This window comes from Pleurodeles waltl, chromosome 10, assembly GCF_031143425.1.
Source record: "Pleurodeles waltl isolate 20211129_DDA chromosome 10, aPleWal1.hap1.20221129, whole genome shotgun sequence".
Lineage (NCBI taxonomy): Eukaryota > Metazoa > Chordata > Amphibia > Caudata > Salamandridae > Pleurodeles > Pleurodeles waltl.
In genome coordinates, this window is record NC_090449.1 from 205,739,109 (window position 1) to 205,755,102 (window position 15,994).

A 15,994-nucleotide genomic window follows, 5' to 3' on the forward strand; every position below is an offset into this window, starting at 1 on the left:
ACGGTACACCGGATGTGGATCTGGCCTTCGTTTCCGGTTCCGTGAAGGCTTATAAATCATATTTGATTATCGGGAAGGTCTCGGGATCTTCAGATATGGTGTGGCGAGGCACCATGTCGTGAGCCTTTACTTTAAACACCGCGACCCAGAGTCTTGGTGAGAGCGTAGTTATGCTCCACTCGGTGGAGGTTCTCTAGTGGCTTACTTCTGTTTTTTTTTTTTGTACTCGTTGTATTAAAGGTCTCAGTCGGAAAGCGTTTGTGTAATCGAGACGAGCCGGGCGTCACAGTGCGGAGCCGGTGTTTAGTCTGACATGTCATTCGGCCAGATGATTGACTCTTAGTCTCCTGTCTAAAAAAAAGTGTTGTTGAAAAGTACTCCAACAGCTCAGTCGGTTTTCCAAAGGTGGTGTATTTTTTTTATTTATTTTTGTTTGTTTTTAACACATTGGTTTCGAGATGACCTTCCCAAGAACGCAACTACATAATACCATTTGCAGGAATGTATATGTAGAGACTTAACTTGTTCGCGTGGACATTCCATTCAGCACGTAGATAAACTGCATTTTTATTAGCTCATTGCCGTTGCTTGCACACATTTTGTGATATGTTCCGCCAGCCTGTTACAAAAACAAAGGAATAGGAAGACTTTTCTGTTTTTACACTTGACCCAGTGGCACGTCCCTAAAGTCCTTTCTCCCCAACCCACTCGCCTAACGTTTCTATTTTATTTTTTTGTCCCGTTTATTTCGTCGCGCAATAAAGGTCTGTGGTTATTGTGGCTGCCGTCTTCCATCCCGCGTGGGGGGAGGCTCCGAACAAGGTTTTAGATGGCTATATATATATATGTGTGTGTTTTTTTTTTTTTTTTTTTTTTTTTATCTTGCTCAAGTAGTTAATTACTGGAATAACGCCACATGGAGGTCTTTTCACTTATTGGCAACGCACCACGTTCTTATCTTTCTAGAAGATACATTCAATGCCTTTTTATGGTGCATTGCCAACACTGATGCATATGATCAACTCTTCATGTCTCCTCAAGAAGAGGAAAATAAATGATGGCTGAAATACTGATTTGATACTTTTCAGTTTCTAAACACAGTAATGGGCCTGGTTGCATAGAGATCCAATCAATGTGTTTGGAGTCGAGCAGTTTTGCCTTAGTGTTAAAGGAGTGTGGGATCGGTATCTTTGTTACTAGTTTCAAGAATGATCCTTATTTCATGACTACGTCTGTTCCAGTGTACATAGTGTTTTGTACTGTAGCATGGCAAAGGCAGGGTCTGTGAAGATAAGATGATGGAATTGAGACTTTTGTGTTCATCTTATTCTGTTTTGCTCCTGGGCTAATTCACAGAAGCTTTAATACAATAAAAGAGCAAATCCTCACTTTAGTAGAACTCTACATATTCAATTTCAATAGAAGTGATGTTCAGATTTACAAACTAGGTTTGGAGCCCCCCCCCCTCCCAACTCAATAAGTTAATTACACGATTCTTAGGGGGTAGCTGTTGGTTAGCCTTTTACAATACAGAGCCTGAGCACTTTGTCTGTGGACCTGAAGCAGTTTCTCTTATCATGCTGCTAAAAGGTATAATTGGAAACGTAATTCCTGAGGCAGCACCCCCACAAATACAATGTATTTTTCCCCGAAGTGATGGTGGTCCTGTTCACGCCCACCTTTGTCTTTTTTTGTTTCTTTCTTTGCCCCCAGGACTTGGTTTACTCAGGGGCATTAAACTACCAAAGCGTGGTACAGTGTTTTTTTTTTAAAATAGATTTTTATGAGCGGAGTTGCAGATCCACCATGTTTCCACTTTAAACTTTAAAAAATGCTTTTTAGCCGGGGGGCTCTTTTGCTGAAGCAGTCACAAGATGGCTGACAACGCTCAACAGCTTCTGTTGTTAAAGTGTTATTAGCCAATCAGATCTCTGCATGAGATCGGCACGGGTCATGAAATCTTTACGTCCCTAGATATACACATTTTTTCCCCCTTAATTTCTCAAGAACTGCCCAACAGTATTACACCAAAATAAAAAGTTTAAAAAACTCTTTATGGACCAGGGCCTAACTTCCTGCTAAACTTGGTGTAATTCTGTCCAGTAGTTTTAGCACAAGTGCTATTCAAAATCCCTATGGAAAAATGAATGGGGAAAAACGTGTTTTGGGGAATCCCCCCCCCCCCCCCCCCAAAAATAAAATGATAAAATAGTTTATAGTTTCAGAATTCAAAAAGGGTCTTTCCGCCGCATGTGGAACCTTTTTACTTTAATACAGCTGTAATTCTTCCCTCTACCCTGACAACAATGCTAATAGTGAACTAAGAGGCAAGTCAGATGTTAATTGCGCTATGTGGATGGCCTGGGTTCTTCATATAATTGAGCAACATTCTATATCATTAAATTAAACCCAGGAGAAGGTTTTGTACAGTGCACACCCTGAAGCCATATATTTCGAAGTCCTTATGCGCAAGTGAACTAGAGCAATTGCTTAGGAGCAAATCGTTTGGATAAGTGGGGAAGCTGGGAATATTCCCAGGTTTTCGTGTTTCATATTGTGCAACTCAGCCACTAAATGTATATGCTTTGCTTTCCCCCCCCCCCCCCACCTGCACCTTACTCCTGCCTCCCAAAATCTGACTGCGGCCCTGCTGACATCAATATGGCCCTCAATCACATCACAGACCAAACTTTTCGACCCCTGGGAAAATGTTTGAGTACTCATGCCATATATGGATGTTAAACTGTTTATGATGAAATGAAACCTATGCCCAGACCATGTGAAGCATAAAAATGACAGAATAAAGATGTAATAATGTCTCATAATCTGCCTTTTCTTGCCCCTAATTTTAGTCCATTCTGCTGCATAATTTGCTTCTTTATAATTCCAGGTGCCCTGCAATAAAGAATGGCACTACGCTAATCGTCCCACCTTTCAAAAGAACCTGCATAGGTAGAAGCTCTTTGGTGTGAACCGGCAGGCTGTGGAGTACCTTATCCCGTGCTCAGTTTGTAAAAATGAGCTGTACGCACAATTTTTCTTTTTAGGAGGTGTAGGGGAGTAGTCTCCCACACTGTCACTTTTTGGGATCAAGAAAAATTAAAAAAGAAATACCAGATGGTGAACTTTGTGTTGCATACAAGGTTTGCTGTCACCAGTGGTAATCTGGTCTTTCACTTTCCCTAAATAGTCTTAAAAAAAATGGTGGCAATGTGTATTTCTTTTGGGAAGTATATTTAAATTGGCAACTTATCTTCTAAGTATTACAGGTAGTATATTGTAAAAGAAGTGCCAGGGTTCAAAGGTTTTTACCCACTAGACTTGTTCTCAGAATGAAAGCTGCTTTCAGACCCTGGACCCCCAAAGTTCTGAACTTGGACACAGAACAAGTCAGGATTCTGCTTGTGTGTACTGTGGTAGAGGTTGTAGAGAGAACAAAAACAAAAAAAGAAAGAGCTGGATGGGCAGTTGTAGATAGAGTGGGTACCTACAAATTTAGCCTACATTTTTGGTTCACTGTTCATTTCTTGTTTAATGTTTCCCTTACCCTGCCCATGCATCAAATCCTTTTGCAGACTGCTGGGCCTGCTGTTCCTTAGCTCTGGGTCTCAGGGTCTAGCCTACTCTGCAAACTGTTCACAGCTACACCCTATGAGTATTTGAGTGCACTATACAGTATGGTTATGAGACCCTACTGTGCAGTACCCTCGCAAGAATAAGTTACATGCCTCATAAGATACGAGACACCAATTAAAAATAGATTTGGTTTTTATACTTTTTAAAATTATTTTTATTTAGAAGGACCTTAAGCATCAAAATTGACCAGAGCGTTCTGGAGAAGCAGATTTTACAAGTAATAACTTTTTTTTTTTTAACTGCCAACAAAGTTTTTGTAAACTTTTGAAAAGTTTGTAAAACTTAGCTTGTCAACTCCAGGCCAACTTTGGTGACCTGATTCGGCAGGAAAGGATACTTTGAACAGTTAACGAGCCATTGGAGCATTGTAACCCAACAAAATTAAGAAACATGACCAATAACTTATAAACAGACACTTTAACAAACACTATAAACTGTGTTTGAGACTAAAATGTCCACTGATACATTAGAATGTACACTAGAATTTCTAGGATGTAGTCCACTAGTCAGGTCACCATTCACTAAGACACACACTACTTTTAAGTGTTTGCATGCTTTGGTGGATCAAAGCATGCAGATATGCACCATTGATTTGAGATATACATGTTCAATAATGGTGACTTATAGGTGGAAGGTTTTTTATCTAGTGTAAATACATTACGTTTAGTTGATTATGTATTTAAATTGATAGGTAATTCCAGAATCTAAAAACTTATCAGCCATAAGTCCTGATAAGGCAATAAATCATGCAGGCAGAAACATGTCGACACCAGTATTGTTAGAGCCAAACTCATAAATGGACAGTACCTGAAGCTGATACTTGAGCAGTTGAATAACCTGATACACTTGATATGTGTTCTTGTGAATGGCGACCTGACTAGTAGATTATATATTGGAAATTCTAATGTATAACCACCAACCTATCGAAACTGTGACTTCAATAGGTTGTGATGCCATGAACAAATATGATATTGTATGGACAACAAAACTTACTTATGAAGATTGATGGCTGTTTATACCCATATTGAAGCATGTTTGTGTTAAAATAAATGCAAAATTGAATACAGAGTACACAATTGCTGAACTTTGCAACTTGCAGTATTTAAAAAGGTGATTAATTCATTTCTTCATATGCAAATTTATTGTTGCGTCTCAAAACAGTTTGCGGTGATTGCCTTTGTGGTGAAGTGAGGCAGAGGTTTGGGTCTCAAAGTCCTCTATTACAGAAGCCAGCCAGCTGATGGGCTACTGGTCAGTCTGCCCTGCGGTCGGGGCAAAATCTGTTGGTGGAGGCTAATGTTCCATGGGTACAAGGAGTCCGGTCCTGGGTAATATTCCTGGGGTCCACAGACACCGGTTATCTTGGATTTGTCCTCTGGGTGCCCGATGACTGGTAGCAGCAAAACTTCTGCAGTGACTACTAACTTTGCAACTCTGGCAACTTTGGCTTTGTGTTCCTGGAACTGGTTGCATGAGATCAGGCTACTGATCCTTGGAGTTACTGCTGAGTTGGTCGGGATTCAACTCTTCCAGGAGCTGTAGGCACAGTCCAATCTTAGCTAGTCCGAAGTGCAGCAGGGGCAGTCCTGCCACACTCACAGCCTTTGTTTACAACTGTACTCAAAGGTAATCATGGTGAATGCACGAACATCACCCATGGTTGTCTTTCACTGCATCATAACACCTGAACAAAGCCAAATAAACTGTGGTCCATGAAGGAGAGACACGAAAGGAAAAAAAGTTTGCTCGCAGTCAAGCGCATCAACCATTATCCACGTAACAGGGTTAATGGCCAAAGCGGAAACAAAATCCAAACTGGATTATGCCAATAGCCTCTACCATGGATCATCTCTATCTGTTTTGAAAAAACTACAACGTATCCAGAATTCCGCAGCCAGGCTACTACTACATATAAAGCCGCAAGCCCACATCTCCCCTGCCTTGAGAGCACTACACTGGTTACCCGTTGCCAGAAGATGCACTTTCAAACTGCTTTGTATCACCCACAAAGCTATACATGGAACGGGACCGCTTTTTATCAGAAAGAAAATTACCAAATACATCCAACAAAGAACCCTCCGCTCAAGACTGGCACTCCGCCTTAGAACACCACCATACAAGAAAAAGACTGTAGGTGGTACATCCTTCTCCGTCCAAGCAGCCAAACTATGGAATTCATTACCCCCAACTATAAGAGCCACAGATAACTCTCTTGTTTTCAGAAAACTACTCAAGAGTTGGCTCTTTTCTTCATAACCACCTTTTTCAAACAACTATGAACTGCATATGCCTATGTGGATACATATTTTTTCAGATTATATGTATATTTCTATTTATTTATAGTTTCTTTGGAAAATATGTATTGCTACTGTCATAACAATAAAATACACACACACTCTTTTAAACCTGTCTGACTAAGTATTTTTTACCCATGATTCTAATTATGTATTGTATGTGTATTCATGTGTGTATAAATATATATATATATATATATATATATGTATGTGTATATGTTGTTTCTGTGCTTGGCATGTTTGTGGATCATTGCATGGCTCCTGGTTTTTGGGTTGTTATACTAGATATCTATGAATTTCTGCTCTCATTTTTCATCACTCTTATGTCATGTCTCTATCAAACTATCCTCCATTCTCACTCTGATTCATCCCAAATCCCTTCGACCACTTTCATCTCCTAAATATCTCTGCCTAAGCTCTTCCCTCCACCTCCACATCTAACTCACCAAACCTCACTCTACCTCTGTGACCTCCCACACAACCCTACTAAATTCTCCTGCATTCATCTCACCCTGCTACTATGCTCTCCCTAACCCTTCCACATACTCTTCCCCCCTCCGCCCCCCTTTATTCATCCCAAGCCTTTGGATTGAGTAAATGAAGGATATACTCCCAATTAACACTGCTGGATTTCTTTCCTCCTCCACCCCTCCATTACTCCAGTCAATATAACTAACAAACTCTCATATCCGCGGCTCAAATTAACTCATAATAATACTAAAACTGTACTCATTATTAAATGATACTAATCCATCACTAATTCTTGTTGGGTTCCGGAGTAGCGTGCTACTCATCGAAAAGCGCTTCGACGCCTCGTCAGGGGTAGTAAGCTCTATATAAATACGATTACAATACAATACAATACAATACTGGAATTCTGTGCTGCACCGTTTTAGCAAATTGTACTCACTATTGTATTCACTGACTTTTCCGCTCCAAGTCCATCTTTGCCTAACACCTTCTGTTGAGCACACGTGCCCTTTATAGAATTTATCGGTTTACTTTGCAAAACGTGCTCTTCACAAAACTCTCCAGTATGAAAACTCCTGTTCGCCATTAGTCAAAATTAAAAACCAGAGGACCATTTTTTCATTTGTCAAAATAGTATCCAAATACCATTACCGCTTACCGAATTAGACATTGTACATGAAATGTATTTGTAGAAACCAAATAAGCGGAATAGGAATCTGTACTTAGTGTAACTCAAGAAAAGAAAAATATCCTGTATTAGAGCATCAAAGCTCCTTGGGGTGTGGGTAATATGAAGAATGTTACTCGTCTACGGGTGCCGCGCACATAGCGTTTGGGCCTTTTTAAGGGTCATCAGTCATAAACAGGCCGTGACGGGATCCAATGAACGCTCACTCTACCACGGGGGACCCTACTCCGCGCTGCCACCTCCATCCTTCTCTATAAGTTTCTTGAGCGCCAAGAGGAAGCAACCTTTCCTAACTTTGCCCACGGGCGCCCAGGAGGGTATTTTCGCCTATCCCGTGACCAGCTTTTTTCAATTAAACACCAGTCACCGAAGCTCTACAGCACACACACAGAATAGAACAACTCTGATAACCACGCATCAATTTAAACTTCCTGATTTGGAAAGGGGAACTGGGATTGGCTAAAATGTCTCAATGCTCCAATCCTAGGTCGCTATACAAATTACAGTGCCAATCACTCTCAGGCAACTCTAGAATGCGTTCAGCCTTGGGATTCGTTGTTTTGAGACCCAGAAGCGCTAAAACATAAACACGAAAAACTGATATCCGTCAAAGAGATCAACAACGGACGGCAGACAAGCAGAATCCACGGACAGTCACTGTAAGTTGTGAAAAGGGGTTACTTTCCACCGTTCAGTTGGGCTGATCTTCCCAAAAAGTGTATTTTCAAATATTTCGGAAAATGCATTTTCGAAATTGTGCATTCCAAACCTAAAGTTCCTGTAACATTATTAGAGAACGTGCTTGATGTTGGATATTTAGAAGCATTCACGTGCGTGCAGCCCGCACAACTTGATTCAGCCAACTGAACACAATTATGTGATGTTTTATTCTTAAATGTTGTGGAGTATCAGGCGCCAGCTATTCCGGAACCGAACACAATAAATGTTATGGTGTAAATATGTTAAGTTTTTGTCTGTGATTGTCAGTTCCCTGTAGTAAATCTGGATACGATCACATTTATTTCTCTGTCGTACTCTTATTTACGCTGCTCGCGTCTGTTTACGCGTGTTCTTACTTACTCCTCCTTATTCGATTTTACACCTACATATACCTGCCTACTCGTAGTTCTGTATCTTGCATTTTCTTACTTTTCCCAACTCTTATCTCGGTGTACCCAAACAGTAACTTCTACGTTACTTATTCTAGCTTTTACTGATTGGTGTTCCTAGTCTTACGTCTACTCTTCCTATTTGTATCTTCTTTTACTCTAGCTTATGCATTTTATTACTTCTGCTGTTTTCACCTACTGCAACTGTTACGCTTGTTCTTAATCTAATTTCTACTGTAACTCATACTTAGTCGTGTTCTTTCACTCTTTTTAACCTACTCCTACGTAATCCAACCTCTGCTCCGAATTCTAATTGCTCTCAACTCTGTTCCTCATACTTGTGATACTTTTTATGCCTATTCGTTTTTACTCCTACCTATACATACTGTTACCCCCTAATTGTACCCCCATTTATGTCTACCCAACAATTATGTGTATACCTATAGCCATGTAATGGAGTTACCTAGCATCTCTCGTGTTTGCAAGATGTCTGTGGGATTGGAGTAGATGGTGCGCGTGGAGTAAATGGTGCGCGTGGAGTAGATGGTGCGCGTGGAGTAGATGGTGCGCGTGGAGTAGATGGTGCGTGTGGAGTAGATAGTGCGCGCAGCGGTGTGGTGACTGGGGAGATGGAACGTGGGTGGCGGTTGGGAGTAACAGGAGGTTGTGGCGAGCGGTCGTGATCGCGGTTGCTTCCGCATATGAATTGCTTTGTACCTGTTTGCTAATTAAAGAATTAAATCCTGGAATCCATCACCGCGTATCTTTTCACATTGGTGACAAGCGGGAAGAAGTTCCTGAAGTTCTTTAAGCGTCAGCAATCGTTTTCTGTACAACATTGGAGAATTTTGTAACAACGCATCTCCTGTACCAGTGGCTCGTTTCCTGCTGCGCAAGTGAATTTCAATCTGTTATTTTTTTAGATTGTTTAAACGTCTAGTATGTAACCTTGATGACGCATGAGTGGCATTTTCGGTGGCCATTTTGGAAGTACTTTTAACCTTTTTGCTATTTTGTGAGATTCTTTAAACATCTAGTGCGTAACCCTGATGATGCACAATAGTGGTGTTTTCGGCTGCCATTTTGGAAGTATATATATATATATATATATTTTCCTCCTTCAGTTAATGCTTGCAAAATTGGCATTTTTTTTTAGGACACTGCATGAATTTTTGCGAAGTGTACATTATTGGCAGTAGTATTTTTAGACTGTTCATGTTCATACTGCCTCTTTTCATTATTCCTAGTTGTTGAGCTGTAATATAATGTCAAGCATCCAACCTCCACCATTTTTTCTTGCGGAGCCTGGTGAGCCTCCTATTCAATGGGAGTTATGGATTGACTTATTTGAAGCCTATGTGGATGTTTTAGAAGATCAAGAATGCACGCCTGACAGACATTTGGCCTTGTTGAAACATAGATTAGGTGCGGTTGGCTTAAGAGAATTTAAGAATTTACCTCCAATAGACAATGTGGGAAATGTGGATGTTTATCAACTTGCAAAGAAGAAACTTCATGATCGATATGGCAGGAAGATTAATGTAGTTCTGGAACGCTACAATTTTTACTCCAGAACTCAGCATGATGATGAGACTATAGATCAATTTGTTGCTGCTCTCAGAGGTTTAGCTGTTACTTGCAATTTTGAACCAATTTCTTATGACCAGGTTTTGCAATATCAAATCCTAATGAAAACAAAATCTCGTAAAATTCAGGAGAAATTATGGTCATGTGGCAGTGAATTGACGTTAAAAGGAGCCATTGATGTAGCACGTACGATGGAAGTGTCTGAAAAATGCATCCGAACTGTGAGGAAAAATACTTCTGACTTGGACCCTGAGGCTATTGCTGTCAGTTCTGTGACGAAAGAATCTAAAGGGATGGAAAAAAAAAGTGAATGGAAAAAGAACAATACAAAAAATTGTTACTGATGTGGGGCTGGAGATCATCTTGCTCATTCCAAAAAGTGTTCTGCACTTAATAAGATTTGTAATTTGTGTAAAAAGATTGGCCATTTTGGCAAAGTGTGTAAGAGTGGTATGAATGTGAAGAGTGTGAGTTGTGTTGCAGCTCAAGAGGGTTTTGACTCCACCAATTTTCAGAATTTAGTTTTAAGTGTGTCATCCGAAGACGATAATATTTTACCACTGCAATCCTCTGGGTTACCGACTTGCAAATTGAGCATTGATGATATTGAAGTTACTGCAATGGTGGACTCGTGTGCATGGTTCGCCATTATGTGTGTGAGTGTTTTTGAGGAATTGTGGCCGGACAGAAACCTATTACCCACAGATGTCAACCCTGGAAGTTCTACTGGTCATAGAATTTCTATGGTTGGATATACAAATGTATGCATTAAGTTTGGGGGTAAGCGGTGTAAGGGAAGGTTGTACATTGCTGAGAAGGGTCAGACGGTTTTAGGATGGCCACATATTAAGGAGCTGGGTATCAAAATTGATTCTACGAAAATGTCTCCTGTGTATGGTGTAATGGATTATGATTTCCAAGGTGCTCTGCAATATGATGAGCTGGACGAGTGCTTTCCGACAGTCTTTTCAAAGTCTTTGGGTAAACTGAAGAATTTCAAACACAGGATCATATTAAAAGAAAATGCTAGTCCAGTGAGGCACACATTACGGAATGTTCCAGTGCATTATAGATCTAAACTTAAAGATTTGCTGAAGGACTTGTGTCAAAAGAATATCATTGAACCAATTGAAAGCTCGGACTGGATTTCTCCGGTGGTTTTGTCCCTTAAGAGCACTGGGGAGCTAAGATTATGTGTTGGTTTGAGATCTCTGAATGATGCTATTTGGGTGGATACTTTTCCCTTACCAAATTTGCAGGAATTAGTATCATCAGTATGTCAGGCTACTATTTTTTCTACCATCGATTTATCTAGTGCTTACCACCAAATTGAATTAGATGAGGGTTCAAAACATTTTACAGCATTTATAACGTCCGAGGGTGCTTTTCAATACAAAAGGATGCCTTTCGGCCTGGCAAGCGCGTCTGCTGTTTTCCAAAGAGAAATGAACAACATTTTTAGCAAGGTGCTAATGCTAAAGTTTTTCAGGACGATATTTTGATATATGGGCGTGACAGATTGGAACATGATAGTGTGTTGATGGAGGTTTTGAAGATACTAAATGAAAATGGATTGACTGTTTGGAAAGATAAATGCAAATTTGGTCAAATGCAAGTGGAGTATTTAGGCGACATTATTTCCCGTGAGGGTATTCGTCCCAAAGTAAGTCATATGAAGGCTATTGTTGATGCACCTGAGCCGAAATGCAAAGAACAACTAATGTCATTTTTGGGACTTACTGAATTTTATTCGAGATTCATAGAAAACTACGCGACTAAAGTTGAGATCATAAGAAGATTATTGAAGAAGAATGTTCTGTTTATTTGGGGGCAGTAACAAGCGGAATGTTTCGATTCTATCAAGCATGAAATTGTTCAAGCTCCATGCCTTAAACCTTTTGAGACCAATGCAGATTGCATGATTGCAGTAGATGCTAGTAATTACGGGATTGGTGCAGTGTTATCACAAAGTAATAGACACAAGAAATGGATTGTAGCCTATGCTTCACGTACATTAACGCAATCTGAGAGAAATTACTCTGTAATTGAAAAGGAATTGTTAGCAGCTTCATGGGCTGTTGAAAGGTTTCGAATGTATGTATGGGGGAAGAAATTCAAACTATGTACAGCTCATAAACCCTTGGTCAATATTTGACAACCGGGAGGTGGAAAGAATTTATCACTAAGATTAGCGAGGCTAGCTTCTAAGTTGCAAATGTATTTTTTTGAAACAATGTATGTTCCGGGTAGAAACAACAATATTGCTGATGGTTTATCCTGTTTGCCTATTGATCACGAATGTGTTGATATTGAGTGTGATGTTGCATACACATATGAGGATGTTTTGTCAGGTTTGGAATCGTATAATGCATCTTATCAATTTGTGTTATCTGAATGTAAATTGGAAAAGGAAATGATGAAGGATAAAGATTTGCAAATGGTAAGAAAATATATTATCAGTGGTTGGCCTTGTGAGCGATTTTTGTGTGGTGAGAATGCATCTTTATGGAAACTAAAAGATGAATTGAGTTTAGAAAGCAATGTGGTTTTAAGGGGGGACAGAATAATTCCTACGAAGGGTGTGCGTGAGATTATTGTAAGTAGGAGTCATGTTGGTCATGGTGGAATGTCAAGGAACAAAAGGCAGGTGAAGTAATTTTTCTGGTGGCCGGGTTTGGATGCTATGGTTGACAGGTATGTGAGAAATTGTTCTATTTGTGCTCGAAGTGACAAGTGTGCAAAGCCATGTTCTGCTCCCTTGTTACCAGTCGAAATTACCTGATAGACCTTGGCGGAAACTGGGTATTGACATTATGGGGCCGTTTTCTACATTACCTATGGAAAAGGCATATGCTATTGTTTTGGTTGACTATTTTTCGAAATGGCTGGAGGTTGAATTTGTGAGCAAGATTACTACTGAAAGTGTGATTGAATTTTTGGAAAATATATTTGCTAGGGAAGGTGTTCCTGAAGCACTTGTGTCAGATAATGGTGTACAGTTTACATCTAAGAGAATGACTGCATTTCTGGAAAGGAAAGGTATTAAACACATCAGCGTAGCTCTATATAATCCTTCTAATGGCCAAGTTGAAAGGTTTAATAGAGTGGTTAAGGAGACTATACAATTGGCTTGTAAATCAGGTATTCCGTGGAAACTGGCTATAAGAGAGATGCTCACATCTTATAGGACGTCGCCACATTCTGTGACTGGAAAGATACCTTTCGAGTTATTTAGAGGAAGGAAGCCATCCACCGGGTTGGTTCCATGGTTGTTAATGGAAAGGAATAGAGCGAAATTCGGTGTAGTCTGTGATAATGTGATGAGGGACAAGGTATTAGAGTATCAATTGCGTACCAAATTGGACCATGATACCAGATCTAGTTCGGATGAATTGGTTGTGGGGCAAAGTGTCCGTGTCAAAACACCGGGAATCGTTGAGAAAGGTAAACCTCAGTGGTCCGAGCCTAGAAAAATTGTTAAGATTTTGAGAAATGCAGTGAAATTGGACGATGGGAAAGTGTGGAATGTAAGACGCATATCGATTTGTAAGAGGAGGATACTGATGTTAAACATGGTAATGAAAGTTTAGATGAGTGTAGTGGGTATCTGCTTGGGAATTAATGTGCTTCCCCTGTTAAGGCCTTGGGTTCTCGTGAGACCCATGTAAATGTGGAGGAAGATGTTCGTTGTGGTGCGAGAGATAGAAGAGCCCCAATATATCTTAATGACTATGTAACGGATTGAGATAGGTCTATATGTATATTTCTTTTATTTGTTGTGAGTTATTATTGTTAAGATTCTTGTGCAGTTAGTTTTTGGTTATGCAAGTTATGTGTCCCTGTTTTGCCATATTGTATATTGTTACTGTTTTTTTTTTTTTATTGGGGGGGAAGGTGTGTGGGATTGGAGTAGATGGTGCGCGTGGAGTAGATAGTGCGCGCGGCGGTGTGACGGGGAGATGGAACGTTGGTGGCGGTTGGGAGTAACGGGAGGTTGTGGCGAGCGGTCGTGATCGCGGTTGCTGCCGCATATGAATTGCTTTGTACCTGTTTGCCAATTAATGAATTAAATCCTGGAATCCATCACCTCGTATCTTTTCACAATGTCGCCACGTCATCCATCTCTCTGCTGCCCTCTTCTGTCTACCTCTCACTCCTCTTAATTTCTACCTCACCAGTCTCTCTCTACCATCTTCCTCATTATTCTCTCTCTTTGCTTCCCCATCGTCCCTCTCACTTCACTCTTCTATCTATAAATCTCCCCCGCTTCAGCATCCGCTCTTTAGATCTGCGCCTTGACTCACTTCACCTCACTCTCTTCTGTCAGCCTTACCTTCACTGCTCCTGCATATGGGGTAACAATTTTGTGTACATAAAGGAAACCTAAGCTACTTTCGTATACGTGGTTTCTGCTTGAGTGGGTGCCTGGGTGTGCATAATTAGACTTTGAAATATTGCTGCCTTATACCTGTTCTTCACTGGCGTCTCTCAACATTTTGAACAGCGGAAACGCCACTCCCTGAATTATATAGAGTTTGCTCATGAGCACGCAGACGATCTCCAAAGACTTTGGGGCTATAACATTTTTAAAGAGATAGTAATGACATGTGCAACTATTTTTTAAGATTGTAGAACATGCCAACAGGTGTACATTTACTCCACGTAAGCGCAATAACAATTAGAAGAGCATTCATATTTGGCAAGCTGAGCAGAAGCGACCAGACTTCAAATGTGGGCCTGTTTCTACCAGTAGCTGCCCACTGTGCCAACGGTACAGCTACTTAAGTTGACAACCGGACTTTTCATTTGGGCCTAACTTTTCAACCAATTCTTGACTGTCAGATCCTTGAGCAGAATGTATTTTAGGAGAAACACAGAGAAACATACAGTTCATGTGAGTGCCTTAAAGCTGAACAGTCTTAACTAAATAGTGACTGGCATGTTCTCTCCGCTTTCCTGTTCTCTTCCTTCCTCCCACTAGTATCGCCTTTTCCCATCACCCTCTCCATCCATCACACTGCTCTCTCTTCAATTCTACCACTCTCCTAACACTCCTTCTCTCCCCCGACAACATATCATTTGCTCCTCACCCTCCTCTCTGTTCATATTCCTTTCCCCCAGTTTGAAGACCCCTGGCCTAGATGTGTGTTCCATGGGTGTTGTGTGCGTGGACTTGAGTAGCACCTCATTTATGATGGTCAGCAAAACTGCTTGAAATTTGCTTTTGTTCCTTTCAAAGGAGACGTGGTGTTGAAAACCACAATAATTTGGGGATCACAATTGGTAGTTACCCAAATCTAAAAGAAACTTACTTTTTTGGAGAATAGGAAAACATACAGATGTTTCTTACTCTTCACACTCTTCTCACTGACTTATGATGTTATGAAGCAGGTCTGTTTAGAATCAGACACATTTCTTTAAGAATTTATTGCATATCTGCAGGTAATATTGGGGAGCCCCACCCCAAAAAAACAAAAATGTTACACACACAATTTTGGTATTTTATAATAAAGTAAAATTTATTTTGCGATAGTATTCTGTAAATCATATGGTTTAGCATTATTATAAGGATGAACAGGTCACAGTTTAAACTTGAGATAGTAGTGAAAGCTTGTTCTATTAGTGTAGAAGGCTGGCTTTTTATGTAGTGTGCGAAGCTAGGCACACTGGGCACGGAGTTCAGGCAACCACAAGTTGGTTTACAGGGGAAAAAACTAGACCACCTATTATGATAGCTTGGTCGAGTAGTTAGATAAATCTTGCAGAAGTGCAAAGCATTTGTTGTACTCACAGCTTCAGTCTTGCAACTCACACACTCAAAGGAATAGCTTGAGACCAATTTATAAAAAATACAGCACATTTTTTAAATACATTTTAAGACCAAGATCGTCAGAATTGGTTAAGTATTTTTTGAGATATGAATTTTTGAAGTTTAATAAAAATTGTATTTTTTGTGTAGTTATAGGAATCAATAGAGGATCATTTTTAAGAATGCGTATAAAATCACACAGTAGGTTTACCAAGTTCTTTTTTTTTTTGGCAGGTTGGTCGTGGTTGTCGGTGGGCACATGGTGCCAGCTGGAGAAGTTCAGGAGGCTCCTGGTTTAAGCAGGGGTCCCCTCTGAGTGTGGAGGTCACAAGGGGTGGGGGATCCTTAGGACCCAGCTGGTTCTTTGGTGCAGGGCACTGGGTGGCCGGGTGCAGAGTGA

General features: G+C 40.4%; 1 protein-coding gene across 3 annotated transcripts in view; it reads left to right on the plus strand.

The window, feature by feature from the left end:
- Nucleotides 1-19: 19 nt before the first annotated feature.
- Nucleotides 20-15,994, plus strand: part of RRN3 (RRN3 homolog, RNA polymerase I transcription factor) — a 418,208-nt gene continuing 402,233 nt past the window's right edge. The window contains exon 1 of one of the 3 annotated variants that reach the window (XM_069210184.1): nt 20-156. The gene's annotated coding sequence lies outside the window, so the exon portion shown is untranslated. Of the gene's footprint in view, nt 157-270; nt 406-2,975; nt 3,025-15,994 lie in introns of those variants that run through there. The other 2 variants (XM_069210185.1, XM_069210186.1) reach the window with 2 other exon arrangements.